This window comes from Mobula birostris, chromosome 3, assembly GCF_030028105.1.
Source record: "Mobula birostris isolate sMobBir1 chromosome 3, sMobBir1.hap1, whole genome shotgun sequence".
Taxonomy (NCBI): Eukaryota; Metazoa; Chordata; class Chondrichthyes; order Myliobatiformes; family Myliobatidae; genus Mobula; species Mobula birostris.
The window spans coordinates 149,138,057-149,156,087 of record NC_092372.1 but is presented as its reverse complement, the minus strand read 5'-3'; the positions used below and the strand labels follow the sequence as shown (position 1 = coordinate 149,156,087).

General features: G+C 41.0%; 1 protein-coding gene across 1 annotated transcript in view; it reads right to left on the bottom strand.

Annotated features, from left to right (window-relative positions):
- The window catches only part of calcr (calcitonin receptor), a 282,986-nt gene extending 266,034 nt beyond the window's left edge, over positions 1-16,952 (bottom strand). The window contains exon 1 of the mRNA XM_072252000.1: positions 16,890-16,952. The gene's annotated coding sequence lies outside the window, so the exon portion shown is untranslated. The remainder of the gene's footprint in view (positions 1-16,889) is intronic.
- Positions 16,953-18,031: the final 1,079 nt, after the last annotated feature.

The following is an 18,031-nucleotide window of genomic DNA, read 5'->3' as shown; positions in this document are numbered from 1 at the left end:
GAGATAATGCACTGAGTGAAAGGCTGTTGAGAGAGCAAGATTTAAATTTTGAAAAAGCTTTCGTTCTCTGCAAAGCTTCTGAGACCGTAGTGTCGCAGGCTGAAGAGATTTTTGTTGAAAATTGTAATGTAAACGCTGCAAAAATGCGCGAATATATCAAGAAAGATATTAATTCGTCGACAAAACCAACAGGGAGCAAGACAGCATTTGAAAGGAAAAGTCATGTGGTTGCTGTGCTTGGGAACATCGCCCAAATCAGTGTTTCGCATATGGCAAAATTTGCTACAACTGCGGTAAGATTAGTCATTTTTCGCGCTGTTGTAGAAGTAGAAAGAAGGAAAATGAAATGAAACAAGTAAATGCAGTGATTGAAGATGAACATGAGGAATTTTATATAGATGCTCTTTGTGAAAATGCTGACATAGAGAATATAAAAACAGTAGCTGCAATGTCTGAGACGACCAAACATGAGGCAATTGATGATATGTAAAAGTGATGGGAGGCGGAGGTAGCCTCAATGCAAGCCATAATGAAAGAGACACTGAGAGAATATGAGATTCAGTCCAATCACTGGCTAGAGCAAGAACGCTCACAGTGGGCACAGTATAAGGAAGAAGTGAAAGCACAAGTGAAGGAATTGAGAAGTTGTATTAAAATAATGAAATCTCAGCATAAAAAAGAGATTACACAGTTAGTGAATGAATTAGATGAAGAAAAGAAGATTTGTATTTCATTACAAATGGAAGTGGAAAGAATTAGGAAAGATACAGTCCAAGCAGAAACAGGGAAGTGGATTGCTGAGGAGGATAGTGTGAACTGCTTACCTGAAATTCCAGATTCTAAACAGGAGGCATGTGAGAGTATACCAAAAAGTTTCGTTGAGATACATAAAGAAAAGCTTAAAGCAGAAAAGAAGAAGAAAAAGAAGCAGCACAAGAAGAGTCATGGCTCAGATAGCGAACAGCCAACCTCAGAGTTTCAGTTAGCTAATATAGATTTATTTATTGGTTAATGTTGTTATTTGTTTTTCTTTTTAAGGAAAGGAAGATGTGATATTTCAGAGATTCAGTTAACTGATGCAGACGAGACAACATGTAAATAATAACAAGGAAACACAAGATCCGTGTATACCACTTAGAAGGTCTACTCGTGTTCATAAACCCACACAGAGACTGATAGAGACTTGTTGAATTATGTATTTGCTTTGATTAATGTTGTTCATTATTTTTTCTTTTTAAGGAAAGGAAGATGTGGTGATATCACGTGCAATGATGTGCCAGTACATGATTGGACAGAGCACTGAGCATGTGCAGGATTGCTAGAATGTTCCAGCATGTGGCTGGGTCAAGACATGCTTGCTTATTACTGTAAATAAAAGTTCTCTAATTCTTCCAGAATATGATTCTTTACTGTTAACCCACGGTATGTTTAACAAAAGTAACATAACATTATTTATTGAAAATACTTTTAATTTTCTGGAGTTTCAAACCTGCTGGTCTGAAAAAGGATAGTAATTACTCACAACCTGCCTCTACAAAGTTTGTTTCTCCTGAAATCATGCGAGTCAAATTGCACACCTCATGTTCACTGAGTCCTTTCACATCCTGCAACCTTACACACTGTGGCCCGTGTGTGCCTTTACTGTTTTCCCTGTGAACATCAGGTTGTCAATCACTTTCAGCTTCCAAGGCTCAGGATCAGCCCAGGAAGCTGCTGCTGATCCCTGCCGCATTTCTATTTGTTGTTCCCTGATGCACAGGGAGGTTGCCCAAACCCCACAGGAGATTCTATTGGCATTTGCCTCAACCCCAGGATCAGGTGGAGCATGGGAATTCCGTGACTGCACCCACATTGAAGCAATGTTCTTGGCAGCTTCTTGTCAGGAGTGCCTGGTGTGAGCCCTGAGGGCCTCATTAGCCCAAGGCCAGTTTTGACACTGATCTTCAGGAGTCTCTCCAAGTTCTTCTGACCCATTGCTTACCATCACTCCATTTACCCCTCTGCATCTGGAAAGCTTTTCTTCTTTGTCCTTTAAGGGTTGGCCGGAGATGTTGAAATATTGGACTATATTGAAAAGACTGTGAATACTCGCAATATATCAATACGGGATACAATGCAGACAATGCTCACGTTGGCTTCAGAGAGACATAGACCGTGACTCCTGATAACTCTGCTGTGTGAACCTTTAAAATTCTGCTCTTTTGGCAACTTTTACAAACTACTAAGATATAAAGTTAAACAACTTATCAGTTGACATCTGACTAGCAACTCAGACAGGACAAGTCACATAAATGTCATGTATTGATTAAAAAGGTTAGGGGCTGCATGCCTGTAGCAAATAAATATAAGCATTGACTCCCCAAAGTCGTTCACTCAGATAAACATTCAAACATTTGTGATGGACAAATTCTTGGAACAAAATTCCATAAATCAGCTTTTAGGAATACACAGGTTATTACCACTTGATCAGTCAGTATAAATTTAACTGAAGGTCACATCTGATTACCAATTGACTGTTCATTAGGAGGTAACATAAAGTGCCAATGAAGGTAATATATTCGATGTAGTGCAAATAGATTTTGGCAAGGCAGTTGACAAATTCACAATTGGCAAATTGATCAGGTATGTAGACACTTTCAAGGGAAAGCCTCCCATGGGGAACTGGTCAGTTTAATTAAAAATTTGCTTAATGGACATTGGTCAAAATAGTTTTCGGTGACTGGAGAACTGCCTGCAGTGGGATTCCACGTAACTCAGTAGTAGGACCCTGGGTTTCCATGATATATACTATCTATTCAACATGATATATTCAGACTTAAGAGCCATTAAGAGGTTTTCTGATAACACTTGACAGCATTGTGCTTGATAGTAAGGAAGAAGTTTAGTGACTGCAGGAAAATATTGATAGACCAATGAAAGTAAATACAAAAAATGTAAGATAGTATATACTGTATGTGTCAAATGTGTGTATTTCACAAAGTACTGAGGCGCAGAGGGATCTTAGAGAACATGCCCACTGATCCTGAAGGCAGCATGTTGGGTAAATAAAGCAGACAGTACCTACCTTCATTGACCTAGGACAGGATACAAGAATGGGGAAGCTATGCTAGAACTGTGTAACATGTTACTCAAGCCACTACTAGTGTATTGAGTATTATTCCTTGTTACCACCCTATCATAAAGAACTGATAATACTAGAAAGGATGGTGATGAAATTTAAGTGGATGTTGCTGGGACAATTAACATTATGGGAAAAGACTATCAATGCTGAGGTTGTATATTTTTTAACAAAGACTGAAAGGGGACTTAATGGAAATGTGTACACTTGTGAGAAGGCTAAGTATGCTGCTCTAATTCCATTAGCAGGGAGTTTAATAATGTGAGAGCAGGGCTGCTAATGGAATGATTTAAGGGGGTCAGGAGTTTCTTTCCATTTAATGAGTTACAGGGGTCAGGAGTCCACTGGCCTGAAGTGCGGTGGATGTGGAGACTCCTTAACCATAACATTCCCGAATGATCTGATAAAGAGTTATGAATCAAGATCTGGGCAGTGGAACTATGTCTACTTCGGTCCATCATGGACATGATGTAAATTGCTATCACTTTAAAATCAGAGCAGTAACGTTTCAGCACCGTGAGCTACAACTTCAATCTCAAAGCACGCACAACAATGTAATTCATTTAATCAAGTACTGATTCAATAGCCTAATCACTCAACACACCTTCCATTTCCTTTGACTGCAATGCATCAACTTTTCAAGGTTTCTTTGGCAGAAATGTCCAAACCTATAAATACCACCACCAAATTAAGGACAGCCAGTATAAAGGAGCATAATTATAGAGTCATTGAGATCTACAAGATAGAAACAGGCCCTACTGCTCACTACATCTATGCTGACCACCGCACCTATCTATACGAATCCCACATGCCTTCACTAATTCTATTTGCCTCTGTCTGCTACTCATCCAAATAAACTGTCTCAATGCCTCTTAAATTCTGTTATTCTCCCTGTCTCCATCACCTCCTTCAGCAGCTCATTCCTGATACCAACTACTCTTTGTATGAACATTTTACCCCTCATATCTCCTTTAAAGCACCACCCTTTCACCTTAAACCTGTTTGCACTATTTTAGACACCCCTACTGTGGAAAACAGACACTGGCTATCTACCCGATCTATGCCTCTCAATTTTATATAACTCTGAAAATACCACCCCTCAGTCCCTTTCACTCCAGGGTAAACAAACTCAATCTATCCAATCTCTCCTTGTAACTCAGCCTCTAGTCAGGGCAACTTCCTTGTGGAACTTTTTTTCATCATTTTTAGCTTAATCACACCCTTCCTATACTGTAGCAATCAAAGGCACTCATAATACCGTACTTTAAGTGTGATTTAACTAAGAGTGTGTTCAACTGTAACACGACATTCCAACTCTTAGGCTACTTTCAGAACAACATACTGGTATTTCAAGATCTCTCTGTTCAACAACTTTCCCCAAGGTCCCTCCATTCACTAAACACCTTCAGCCCTGGTTTAACCTCCCAAAATACATCACTTCATACTTGCCTAAATTAAATTCCTTCTGCTATTCTGTTGCCCACTTTTCCAGTTCATCTAGCTTCTGTTACAATCTTCGATAACCTTCTTCACTGTTCACTGTACAGCGAATTTGGTGCCATCTGTGAACTCAATAATCATGTTACCTACAGTACTTTTCTCATTTGACTCCTTAACAAATAAATAACAAACGATCAAATACCAGACACCACTGGTTGCATGCCCTCAAAGTGAAAAACAGCTCTCCTCTTGCATCTTTTGCCTCACAGTGTACCACCAAACCAATTATGTACCCAGTTGACTATCTAGCTCACCCTAGAAGCCACAGGGTTCTAATCTTCTGCACCAGTGAAGAAAAAAGGTATAATGTATATGAAGGAGCACGTTGATATTCTCTAGGCAAATAACCAGGAGGAATCACCTTCCAGTTTATTAAGAGTGAGTTGTTGACAGAGCTCTACACATTCCAGAAACCAACCTCCCCTCTATGGACTCTCTCTACACTTCTCACTACCCTAGTAAATCAGTCAACATAATCAACAACTCCATCCACCCAAACATTTTCTATTCTCCCCACTTCCAATGGCCATATGATAGAGAAAAGTACAACACAAACAAGCCCTTCAGCCCAGCTAATCTGTGCTGAACCATTTAAAGTGCCTAGTCCCATCAACCTGCACCAGGACTGTAGCCCTCCACACTCCTACCATCCATGTACTAATCCAATCTTCTCTTAAACATTTTTAAGCTTGCATGCACCACCTGTGCTGGCAGCTCATTCCACACTCTCATGACCCACTGAATAAGTTTCCCCTCATGTTCCACTTAAACTTCTCACCTTTCACTCTTAACTCATGACCTCATGTTGTAGTCCAACCAGACCTCAGTGGAAAAATCCTGCTTGCATTTACTCTATCTATACCCCTCATATCTTTGTACATCTCTATCAAATCTCTCCTCGATCTGCTATGTTCCACGAAATAAAGTTCTAACCAATTCAGTCTTTCCTTATAACTCAGATCCTCCAGTCCCAACAACATCCTTGTAAATTTTCTCTATACTTTAAAAAAAATTATTTACACCTTTCCGGTAAGTAGGTGACTAAAACTGCACATAATACTCCAAATTAGGCCTCACCAATGCCTTCAACAACTTCAACATAGCCTGTACTCAGTGCATTGATTTATGATGGCCAATGTGCCAAAAGCTTTCTCTATGACCCTGTGATGTCACTTCCAATGAATAATGGACCTGTGTTCCCAGAACACTTTGTTCTACCGCACTCCTCAGTGCCCTACAGTTCACTGTGCGAACCCTACCCTGGTTGGTCCTACTGAGGTGCTACACCTCATACTTGTCTGCATTAAATTCCCTGTTATTTTTCAGCCTATTTTTCCAGCTGGGCTAGATGCTGCTGCAAGCTCTGATACTCTTCTTCACTGTCCATTCCACCCCCAGTCTTTGTGTCATCCAGAAATTTGCTGATCCATTTTACTATATTATCATGCCGATCATTGATATAGATGACAAACAGCAATAGGCCCAGCATCAATCCCTGAAGCACTTCACTAGACACAAGCTTCTAGTCAGAGAGGCAACCACTTACCACTACTCTCTGGCTGCTCCCACAAAGCCAATTTCCAATCCAACTTACTACCTCATCTTAAATGCAGAGCAACTGAACTTTCTTGACTAATCTCCTATGCAGAACCTTATCAAATGCCTTACTAAAGTCCAGGTAGACATATCCACTGCCTTGCCTTCATTAACTTTACTGGTAATTTCCTTGAAAAACTATAAGATTGGTTAGACGTGACCTACCATACACAAAACCATGCTGACTATCCCTAATCAGTCCCTGTCTATGCAAATATTCATCCGATCCCTTAGAATACCTTCCAGTAACTTTCCCATTACTGATGTCAGGCTCACTGGCCTGTAATTTCCTAGTTTATTTTAGAGCCTTTCTTAAATAGCAGGACAGCAATTCTTCCTTCAATTCTGTGGTAACTCACCAATCACTAAGGATGATTTCAATTTCTCTGCTAGGGCCCCTGCAATTTCTGCACTTGCCTCACACAGGATCCAAGGGAATATCTTGTCAGAACCTGGGGATTTATCCACCCTAATTTTCCTCAGGAGAGCAAACACCACCTCCTTTATAATCTATATAGGGTCCATAAAGTCAATGTTGCTATGTCTCACTTCTACAGATTCTGCGTCCATCTCATAATTAAAAACAGAAGCAAAAAAATCATTGAAGATCTCCCCCATCTCTTTTGGCTCTGCAGAATCCCTTAGGATTCTCCTTCACCTTGTCCACTAGGGCAACCTCATGTCTTCCTTTAGCCACCCTGATTTCTTTCTTAAATGTTCTCTTGCACTTCTTATACTCAATAAGCACCTCTTTTGCTCCTACCTATGTATACCTGCTATGCACCTCATTTTTTTCCTAACCAGGGCCTCAATATCTTTTGAAAACTGAGGTTCCTTAAATCTATTTTCTTTACCTTCTATTTTCACTGGCACATACAAACTTTGTGCTCTCAAAATTTCACTCAAAGGCCTCCCACATGCCAAGTACACTTTTGCCAGAAGCAGCCTGTCTCAATCCACACTTGCAGATCTTTCCTGAAACCATCAAAAATTGGCCTTTCTCCAATTTAGCATCTCAACCCGTAAACCAGACCTATCGTTTTGCACATTTACTTTTAAATGAATGGCCTTGTGATCACCAGATGCAAAGTGTTCATCTACACAAACTTCTGCCACCTGCCCTGTCTCATTATGTAATAGTAGGTTAAGTATTCCACACTCTCTTGTTGGAACTTCTAGGTACTGATTAAGAAAACATTCTTAACCATATTTAACAAAGTATCACATCTAGTCCTTTCACAGTATGACAGTCCCAGGCAATATGTGGAAAGTTAAAATCACAAGTCTGCGATCTCTCTTGAAATTTATTCATCTAAGTCCCACAGACTATCCCCATTAACATGGTCATACCTTTCTTATTCCTCATTTCCACCCATAACACCTCACTAGACAAGTTCTGCAACCTGTCCTGACAGAGCACAGCCATGGCATTTTCCCTCTAACTCTGTTACTTCTAAAACAACTGAACTGTAGAATATTGACCTGCCAGTCCTGCCCCTCCTGCAACCAAGTCTCACTGATAGCTAAAATATCATAATTCCAAGTGTTGATCCACGTCCTGCATCATCTACCTTTCCTACTTCTTGCATTGAAGTACAAGCAGTTCAGGATATTTTTTGCACCATTCTCAACCTTATGATTCCTGACTTTGAGGTCTTAACACAACCTATCTCCATAACCTCGCCACTATCTGTTCTGGCACTGTTGTTCTCATTCCCTTGCAACTCCCAGTGTAATCCCCCCTCCCCCACATGCAGCACTAGCAAATCATCCCACTAGAATATTAGTCCCCCTCCAGTGCAGGTACTAACTATCTCTTCTGTACAGGTCCCACCTTCCCTGGAAGAGAGCCCAATGATCCAAATACCTCCCTCCCACGCCAACTGCTCAGCCATGTGCCTCAACATCTTCCTGTTTCTGGCCTCACTTTCACATAGCATGGGGAGCAATCCTGAGATTACAACCCTGGAGCTCCTGCCCTTTAACTTGGCACCTAACTCCCTGAACTTGCTTTGCAGAACCTTGTCACCATGATATAAAAGCTAGTAGGCACCAGATCAAAGGATAGCTTCAATCCAGCTTCTATAAGACATTGAGTCCCCTTTTACAGAAAGATGGACTCTTGACCTCACAATGGAGCTCATTTATGGCCTTGCACTTTATTCCCTGCCCATGCTGCACTGTCTCTGTAACTGTAGCATTTTATTCCCCATTTTCTTGTTTACCCTCTACTATCTCAATGTAATGAAGTGATGAAATTATCAGTGTGGATCGCAGTCAAAACAAAGCGCTCCCACAGTACCTCTGTACAAATAACGGTGATGAACAAATACACCTGCTTAAATTCACCAATTTACATCCCAACTTGGATATTTAACAGAATTCATTCATTGTTGCTGGGTCAAGATCCTAGAACTACATGCAGAAGTGCACCGTGGGAACACCTACACCACGTAACTGCTGTGGGTGAAGAAAATAAACCCCCAGCTCCTCTTCCAGACAGGGGATGGGATACAAAGATTGCCCAAAACCCCAAGATTACAACATCGCAGATAACGAAAGTAGTTCGAGAATGATCGGCAATTGCATAAAGTACGATGACGAAATCATATATGCAATTTTGTTTTTCTTAAACCCTAATGAGTACTTTTAACTTATTGGCCAATTCAAGTGACTGTTCAACAGTAAAAAGCAAACCTTGTTCGCTCATTTAATGGATAATATTCATAATACTTCTCCCTCTCACGTCCTTACAGTGGAAGATTCGTCAGCGTAAGTGCCGTGTTCTCCATAAATCCTTTCAATCTTATCTTGATTAGCGTAAGAGCCGTAACTGGTGAAGCCGTGGCAGCGTTAAATCTGCGCTGGCATCGCACTGGAAGGGTTAGGTATTCAGAGTGAGCCCGTCTATTTTACTCCATGTAACGCTTCACTCGATTCAGTCGGCTGGAGAGCAGGCCCACAGCGCCGCCTTTTGGTTCACGGGATCCTAGTCAAGTTCCACCTCCTCCGGTCGAAACAACTCTAAATGTGCTTTCCAAACAAAATGCTTCGGGCATAAAACTCTTTCCAAATATTTATGACTCATTTCACTACTAAACTGTTGCAGTGAAGTCGAAAAGAAGAGAGATTCTGCAGATGTCATATCTGCAGCAACACACACAAAATGCTGGAGGAACTCAGCAAGTCCAGCAGCATACATGCAGAGAATAAACAGCCGACGTTTCGGGCCGAGGCCCTTCATCTGGATTGGTAACGAGGGATGGGTGGGGGGTGCGGTTGAGAAGCTGGGGAAAGGTAAGGAGTACATTTGGCAGATGATAGGCGATGGGACAGGTGGATGTGTGGGCGAGAAGGAATTAAGTTATCACAAGAGTTATCCAAAGAGAAATCCAAAGCAACATGTATAAATGCTGGAAGAACTCAGCAGATCAGGTAACATCCATAGGGAGGAAGAAAGAGCAGCCATTTTAAGCCGAGGACTAGAGGAAAGAAAGAGGGGTCATGAAGGCGATATAAGTAGGTGGGGGAGCGGGAAGAATACAAGCTGGCAGGTGACAGGTGAAGCCAAGTTGGGGGAGGGGTGAGTATTTTTGAATAGGGGAGGGGAGGGCTAAAGTAAGAAGGTGGGAGATGACAGGTGGAAGAGGTAAAGGACTAAAGAAGATGTAATCTAATAAGAGAGGAGAGTGGACCATGGAATAAAGAGGAGGAGGTGAACAAGAGAGAGATGATGGGCAGGTGGGGAGAAGAAAAGTGGTGAGAGGGTAATCTGAACAATTTACACACTGCCTTTGTATTTTTTTTAATTAAAGTATGGAATTTAAACCACTACTTTTCCTGGAATTAGTCTGAGCCTTCCAACATAACCCAAAAGTAATATAAAATCACCACAAACGAAAGATACGTTGTTTGTAGTCTTCTATCTGGATCATGTTGGTTTATAACTTATTGCAAACTGTATGTTCATAAACAAGGTATAAGACATAAGGAACTGTCTGTTCTCACTCAAAATACTTCAGATTAACCATGTCAGTATTATTAATAGTAACTAAAAGAGCACCAAACTTCTAAATTTTCCATGCATTTACCCTTAAATGTAATAGCTACAATATGTAGTTCAAGGATATAATTTAGAAAAGATGTAAGATAGTAAAACTACTATAAAATGCACTCTGACTTTCTCCTATTACACTGTCACTAATCAACTGGGTGACTTCACAGAGGCGAGAGTCCAAAACCAAAGGAAGGTTGTATGTATGTAGCACATGCTGGGTAGGCAGTGTGGTCAGGCTATTAAACTGCCTGATTGCTAGCAGAGAAAAAGACCAGAAACATTTTTGTGATTGAGCCCCATTTTACTTTGATTAGCGGGTTGCCGGTCCACAAAGGTGCTGACATACATCCTGCAGATCCAAAGTGGGCTAGGAAATCTGGTGGCTCCTCTGCTGAGTTGTAAGTGATTTGGACCGAGTCGCTGTGAAATATTTGTAGCATGGGTAGAAATTGCCCAGCTTTCATTGTCGTGGTCTTACTTGTAAGTTTGATTTATCTTGCTATTTTGAAATATTCTGTTTTCTGAGTGAACTGACATTATTTGCTGTTGAAAGAGAGTCCTGTCTTGCACTTGGATCTACTATCTAATTTGATTATGGCCATTGTTAAAAGATACCAATGATCCTCCGGAAAAACTCTTTTAACACCAAAAAATCTTATGCTCCCACTTTGGCTTTGACAAAAATATATCATATGTTGTTGACTTGATATCATATTTCTAACATTTGTGAAGCAGAAGTTCAGATAAGTGATAAAGAATTTACAGAACCAAAAATGACTATTTAAACCCAATAGCATAGTCAGTGTTAAACTTCACAGAAGTCTCTTTCATTTAGAATCAGAATCAGCTTTATCATTGGCATGTGCCATGAAATTAATAAATAGATCAAAAATCGTGCAAGAACAAAAATAATATATATTTTTAAAAGTGACGTAGTGTTCATGGGTTCAATGTCCATTTAGGAATCGGATGGCAGAGGGTAAGAAGCTGTTCCTGAATCGCTGAGTGTGTGTCTTCAGACTTCTGTACCTCCTCCCTGATGGTAACAGTAAGGAAAGTGCATGCCCTGGGTTCTGGGGGTCCTTAATAATGGACACTGCCTTTCTGAGACACCGCTCCTTGAAGATATCCAGGGTATTTTGTAGGCTAGTACCCAAGATGGAACCAACTAAATTTACAACCCTCTGACCCTCATCTTACTCTATTTGTATGTGTTTCTAATCCTTCATACTCATATGTTCTATAACTTAAAATCTATCTGTACTGGTCACTTCCACTACTGTATGTGATACTGTATTCTAAACATTTCCTGGGTTGTTTGTCTATCTATGGATGTATTTATTTAGATAGTGATACAGCAGAGAGTAGGCCCTTCTAGCTTGTTGCAGCACACCACATCAGCAGCCCTACAAACCCAATTAATCCGAACCTAATCATGGGATAATGTACAGTGACCAATTAGCGTACCCAGTTTGTCTTTGAACTGTGGCAGGAAACCGAATCACCTAGGGAAAACCCATACCGTCCACGGGGAGAACAGCCGCAGATTTGAACTCCAAACCCTGGAATGTCCTGAGCTGTAATAGCATTGCACTAACCGCTACACTACTGTGGTGCCGACGACATGGAAGTTCAACTCTCTGGATTCCTGTTTCGTACGGAAATACCTTCATGGATTTAAAATACCCATTCATAGATTCTTACGCCAGAAAATCTAAATCTTACCTTATAAAGCCCCTTTACAATTTTACTGATCTCCTCACATCAGACCAAGGAAATTGTTGAAGAATGGCAATTTAGTACTGGAATGAAAACTTAGGTTGAATTCATACATTATTCTCTATTCATAGTGACATTAGCTGGGGCTTTGCAAATATAGTAATTGGTAAATGGCAAATCAAATTTTCCTCAAGGTTAGTTGTTTAACACTTAAAGGTTTCCAAGAGGATCTCCAGCTCACAATTCACATTATAAATACAGCACCTAGGAGCCTGAATCAGAATCCTAGAGTGGTTGCTACATGTAGGGGACCGTTCAGCTGATCTTGTCTACACCTGCTCTCTACAATTCTTTATTTCTTCCTGTTTGCCCTTTCTCTAGCCTTTTCTCCACCATTCAATCTCTCTCTCTCTCTCTCTTCACCCCACCTCTCTTTCTCCTCTTTCTCCCTACCCCTCTCCACCTCCCCTTCTCTCCCCCTCCCCTCCCCCTCTCTCTCCCCTACCCTCCTCTTGGCCCCATCTCTTCACCCTCCACCCCTCTCCCCCTCTCCCCCTCTCCTCCTTCTCTCCCCCTCTCCTCCTTCTCTCCCTCTCGCCCTCTCCCTCCCTCCCTGTGCCCTCTCACCCTCCCCTTCTCATACCTTCTCTCCCACTCCCTTTCTTCCCCATCTCTCCCCCCTCTTCCCCCTCCCCTCTTCTGCCCCTCTTTCCCTTCCCCCTCACCTCTCTGCCCTTCCCCTCTCCCCTTCCCTTTCTCCCCCACTCTCTTCCCCCTCTGTCTGCTTCTCCCCTTCTCCCCTTTCCCCTCCCCCTCCCCTTCTCCCCCTCTCCCCTTCTCCCCTCTCCCCCTCACTTCACCCTCTCTCCCCTCTCTCCTCCATTTCCCCCTCCCCTCCTCTCTCTCCGTCCCCTTCCCCTCCACTCCCTACTTTGACCCACTTTCACAATTGCACTATCTAATCTATCTTTCCACCCTTCCTAACAAAATAAACACTTTAGATTTATTACTAGTAAGTTTTGTCTGTCTTCGACATTAGGAATACCAGATACTGATTTTAAGTAGTTGAGTTAAGTCATTAACATGAATGGGATGTAATGCATAATTCACTCAACTCAACACTGAACTTACTCCTCAAATTATGGACCCACTTTCAAAGATTCTACACTTCATGTTCTCAATATTTATTTATTTATTGTATTTGCCTTTTTTCCTTTTGCATATTCTTTGCTTGTCTTTGTGTGTAGCTTTTCATTTGATTCTATTTTTTCTTGTTCTCCTGTGATGCCCACAAGAAAATGAATTTCAGGGTAATATATGGTGACAGATACATAGTTTGATAATAAACTTACTTTGAACTTTGATTTAGTAACAGCTGTAGGAATTGGAATCTTAATGGAAACAGTATCTATACAAGAATTTGGAGATACAAATTCATAATACAACATTGCAGACTGATGACCTGCCAAAAAAAACATGACAGCGGGTAGACAGTGGGTATAAACCATCTCTCTGTGTTACTTGAGAATATGAAATGTGGATGCGTGAATAAAACTTGTAAGATACTAATTATAATTTCAGGCTAAAGTACTTATTTCAATACAATTTGAAAGATAAGGAATATTAAGAAAGGGCAAAACGGCCTGGGTCACTGGAAAACTGCCTGGTATGAAGAAATACAAAACAGAACAAAAGCTTAAAATATAGCCTGTTTTTACATGTGATGTGTTTTTTTTTAAATGAAAATATATGATACAGTGGCTAGAAAAAAGATTGTGTTCAGTACCTGTGGAAAGCAGATTGAATAAAGGACATAATGTTAAACATAACACTGTAATCCATGAAAGTGTTTTGGTTGCTTCATGAAGTTAATATTGCATTTGGGAATTAATATGGGGAGACTTTGAATGAGCATTAATACCTGAAAGAGATCACCATCAAAGATAAACTAACCACTGTTTTGGAGTATTAGCAGAACTGCCTGACTCAATCAGTGACTATTTCACACAACACCAACTTAAACCAAACCTTAACTTTTGTTTGTATCCCTCCCCCACTCTTGCTAGAAGAGAAGACTTGTTTCATTCAAGTTTGTGACAACTTCTGCACAGGAATGTGCATACATCAATGCACTAATGATTATTAGGAAGATCAGAAAGGAATTTTATAAATATAAAATCTTTGTTGTTTAATGAGTGAAAGAAAGGGTTTGCATTTGGTTCAGTCTGCCAGAATGTAATGTAAAATAGGTAAGTTTAATTATAACAGGACCCGTGGACACCTACATGTTGTCAGCAGGTTTTATGACCCTGAATTCCAAGCAAGTCGCTATTCCTAACATACCCACAGGAAGTAGATTAGCCAGCAAGACTATGCTGCTTAGTTGTTTGATCCCTATGGAGCAAAGTGGGAGGAAATTTTCAGAGCGTTTCACTAAAATTGCCCGGGGATGTGGGTGACAGAATATGAGGTGAAATCTTGTTGTGGATATACTGTTCTTGAATGGGGCAGACTCAATAATCATCTGGTCGATGTATTTCCATCTGACTATATCAACCACCCTTTCGTCTCTTCGGGCCTCTAGACATAAATCTGAAGCAAATGGCCAAATGCATTGAGTTGTAACCACCCGATAAATTCCAAGCGTTCACTGTTTCGAGTAAGTCCACATTTTAAGTATATATATTTTTTAATCTTCTCCGCGTCCCAACTTTTCTGCAGGGTAATATTTTTAGAAATGTATGTTAATTGAGCAGATCCCTTAAAAATTTCGCCGGATGGAACCCATACCAGAAGTATACGTGTCAGTGCAATTAACCGAATCCAACCAAGTTCCGAGCAGTAAGCGGTTTCAAGTGAAAAGAAAGATAATTATACAGATGTGAATTATTTGGAATAGCCTACGTTGAAAATACTGTGAAGAATTTGGGAAGGCGGTATTTCTGTCTTATCTTCCGAAGTCTTGATTCTCCTGCCCTGGGATCTCTGATTTTCTCCTGTCTGCACAAAACCCATAAGATCATTAGTATATTTCTACCGAGCCTCAAGATGCGGATGAGCTCAGCTGATTGGCAGCTCCTAATGTTTGGTACAGCTAAATCTCAATCGATGAGTCATTTACCACTTGGACGGGCGTCTGTCCACCGAGGCAGATCCCACGCTCCAAGAGCAGCATTGTGCTTCCATAGTTCCTTGCACCCGAAACTAGGGGACTATCTGCATTCTTGCACTCAATCTTTAAACTGTGTTTTTGGCATGGTTAAATCAAAGTCGCCGCAACTTAATTTAGCCCAAACTGTTAAAGAGAGTGTAGCAAAATGCGACACTGGAAAAATAAACTATTACAGTCATAGCTGAAGGTCGACTTTTCTCTTTAACCGCAATTCGCATTTCTCAAGCTGCGTTATCGAGAGTTTGACAAATGTTCTCTGCAGTTATTCCAGGGAAGGGGCACCTTGTATGACAGGGTGAATGAAGAATTAGATTCGCAATTATATCAAGCAACACACATAAAAGTTGCTGGTGAACGCAGCAGGCCATCTGCAGAATTCCTGTTGTTCGCAATTATATGTTTATTTCGAATATTCGGCATCTTAAATGTCAAATCATTTAACAGCTCGCTTTGCACTTAATTATCCACTGTGTACTCAAATAGCAGCTTGTGGTCCTTTGCAGAGAGCAGCGTGTAATCGCGTTGATTAAATATTATTTCGCAAAATATATATATATTGGAATTGCATTACTAACCAAAACCTATTACACTTCAGTAAATTTTGAACTAAGATCGGATTCAGCCAAGGTGAAGCAAGAAACAAATAGATGCTATTTCAACTAAGCATACCAGTCTTATTTCGTAGTTTGCGAAGTTTCCACTCAAGATTTAACAGTCTGTCTGCTCGCTGTCAGATCTTATATAGTTTTATAAAGGAATAATATCTTTCACATCTCCGTATCACTGTTTACGTAGTGATCTTAAGGGAAAGATCAGTACGCAAATTATGTATCCCTAATGGACAACGTGGCTCTACAGAGGAGCTATCTCTTTAAGTTGCACACTGGCTGATAGTGAACGGAGCAATGCTGTACTGCAATATTCTACAAGTATTACTGGTAAATAGTTGAGTCTGCATCCTGTTATAACTCCATTCTATGGAGGTAAATAGCTAACAGAGACGAGCCGCGGCGTTAGGCACGGACCTGATATCCCAGCAAAACAAAATGTTGCTCAAACTGTTTCAGACATCCTGCATAGATCAACGTGGCTTTCTTTCTAGATACAGTGTCTATGTTCCAATATCTCCTAGTGTTCACCAACATACCGTATGTCGAGAACTAACCTTCACAAGACACTTAGCCCAATAAAAAAAGGCGAGCCATACGCCTTTTAGACAAAATCTCGTATCTTATATGATCTATAAAAGATCACCTATTTTTTTTTCAGGAACAGTGCTGAAAGGTTCCCGAGTTGGTTTTGGTTTGCTGTGTTTAGTTGTGTCGAGCCCGAAATCAGCAGATATTTCACAATTATGAATGTTATGCTAGGTTTACGAGTCAGCCCTTGTTTTCGGTTTGTGTGAAGTAATTTTCACTCATTTAAGTCGGGGTTCGGCGCAGTTGCTCCTGTAGGTCCGAATTCTTGCCAAATTCGGCAATAGAAATGAACTTTATGAATCATCACAATCTTACAGTCAGACAACAGGCGCCCGGACAGGAATTCCCTCTCATCACCATTTTGCTTAATTGCATCAAGAAACTTACATAAACGATGAATCAATACCTCTGAGGTGCTTGCTCTGAAGATGAACTGAGTTGGGATGGCAGCTCTCAAATCGAAAATAAAGACTAAAGCTGCATCTTTCTTTCTCTCCTTCACTCCTCTCCAAAGATGAGAAGGCTCACCTGATGTAAATGTTCCTGCACAGATAATGCAGCTGAATTTCGATGATCCGCGAGGTTCCTGTAGTTCCTGTCTTAACATCGGCAATATTCTTATCTCTCTCTCTCTCTCTCTCTCTCTCTCTCTCTCTCTCTCTCTCTCTCGCTCGCTCTCCCTCTTCAGAATCTTAGTTTCAGTCCCACGGGGTTGCGCTCACCGAGAGACTGATCTGAATGAATGACTGACTAAATGCTGCAGCTGAAGCTTCCTTGTCTCCTGCCGCTGGTGTTGCCTGCAAGATGTGACTGACTGCTCTTCAGACCCTGACTGCGATTCTTAAACGCCCCCGCTCATCACAATCCCGGCAGTGCGAAATAGAACGGCTTGGCATATATTATATACCACGGGGTCTTTCTTATTCCTCTCTAATCAGACACTGTCGGGCTACAGCGCTGCTCTTAAACAAAGCCGCGTTTTCTGGCAATGGCCGCTAAACCTGAAATGATGCATTGATACTGGAAAGATGATTGCGGTCCAATGGGTAGATCTTAATTTCTGAAGAATATGGGCCCGATTTCGGGGAAAAAGGTGGATCGTTCTAATTTTGCATCGTTGGTGTGCGTTCCCCAATTTATTTGCATAAACATATTAAAAATACAGAGAGAACAACATAGTAAATGTATTCATTGGAGAACCGGTTTGGTTTCAGGTCTATTGAGAAGCTTCGGACCGTTTAAAGAACTTAACAGACAGAATAAAAATGGACCGCGAACTGGAAGGGACCGTTTCTTGAGACCCGATGTTCCAGAGATGATAGTGGTCGCCAGTCACCTACCCAAGGCCAAAGACAGTAGCGGACACTTTTCAATCCTCCGGCATTTTTTTCTGGCCACTTTTAAACGTGACATCGCTTCTCTTGGATGTTTTGTGGGTCTATACCAAACTAGTACATTCCTGCTGTTATTTAGTTGATGAAACCTAGAACTTGGCAAATAGTTAATATTGTATCTTCAAAGCGGAAGTAGCTATAGTCCCCCCCCCCCCCGCCCCCCAGTTCTGTTTCGAGGAGTTTTTCCTCGAAATAGTGATACTGTTTCTCTGAACTTCTCAATCCTAATTCTTGAAATGTTGATTGGTCTGATATATTAAAAAAAATTATTGCGCT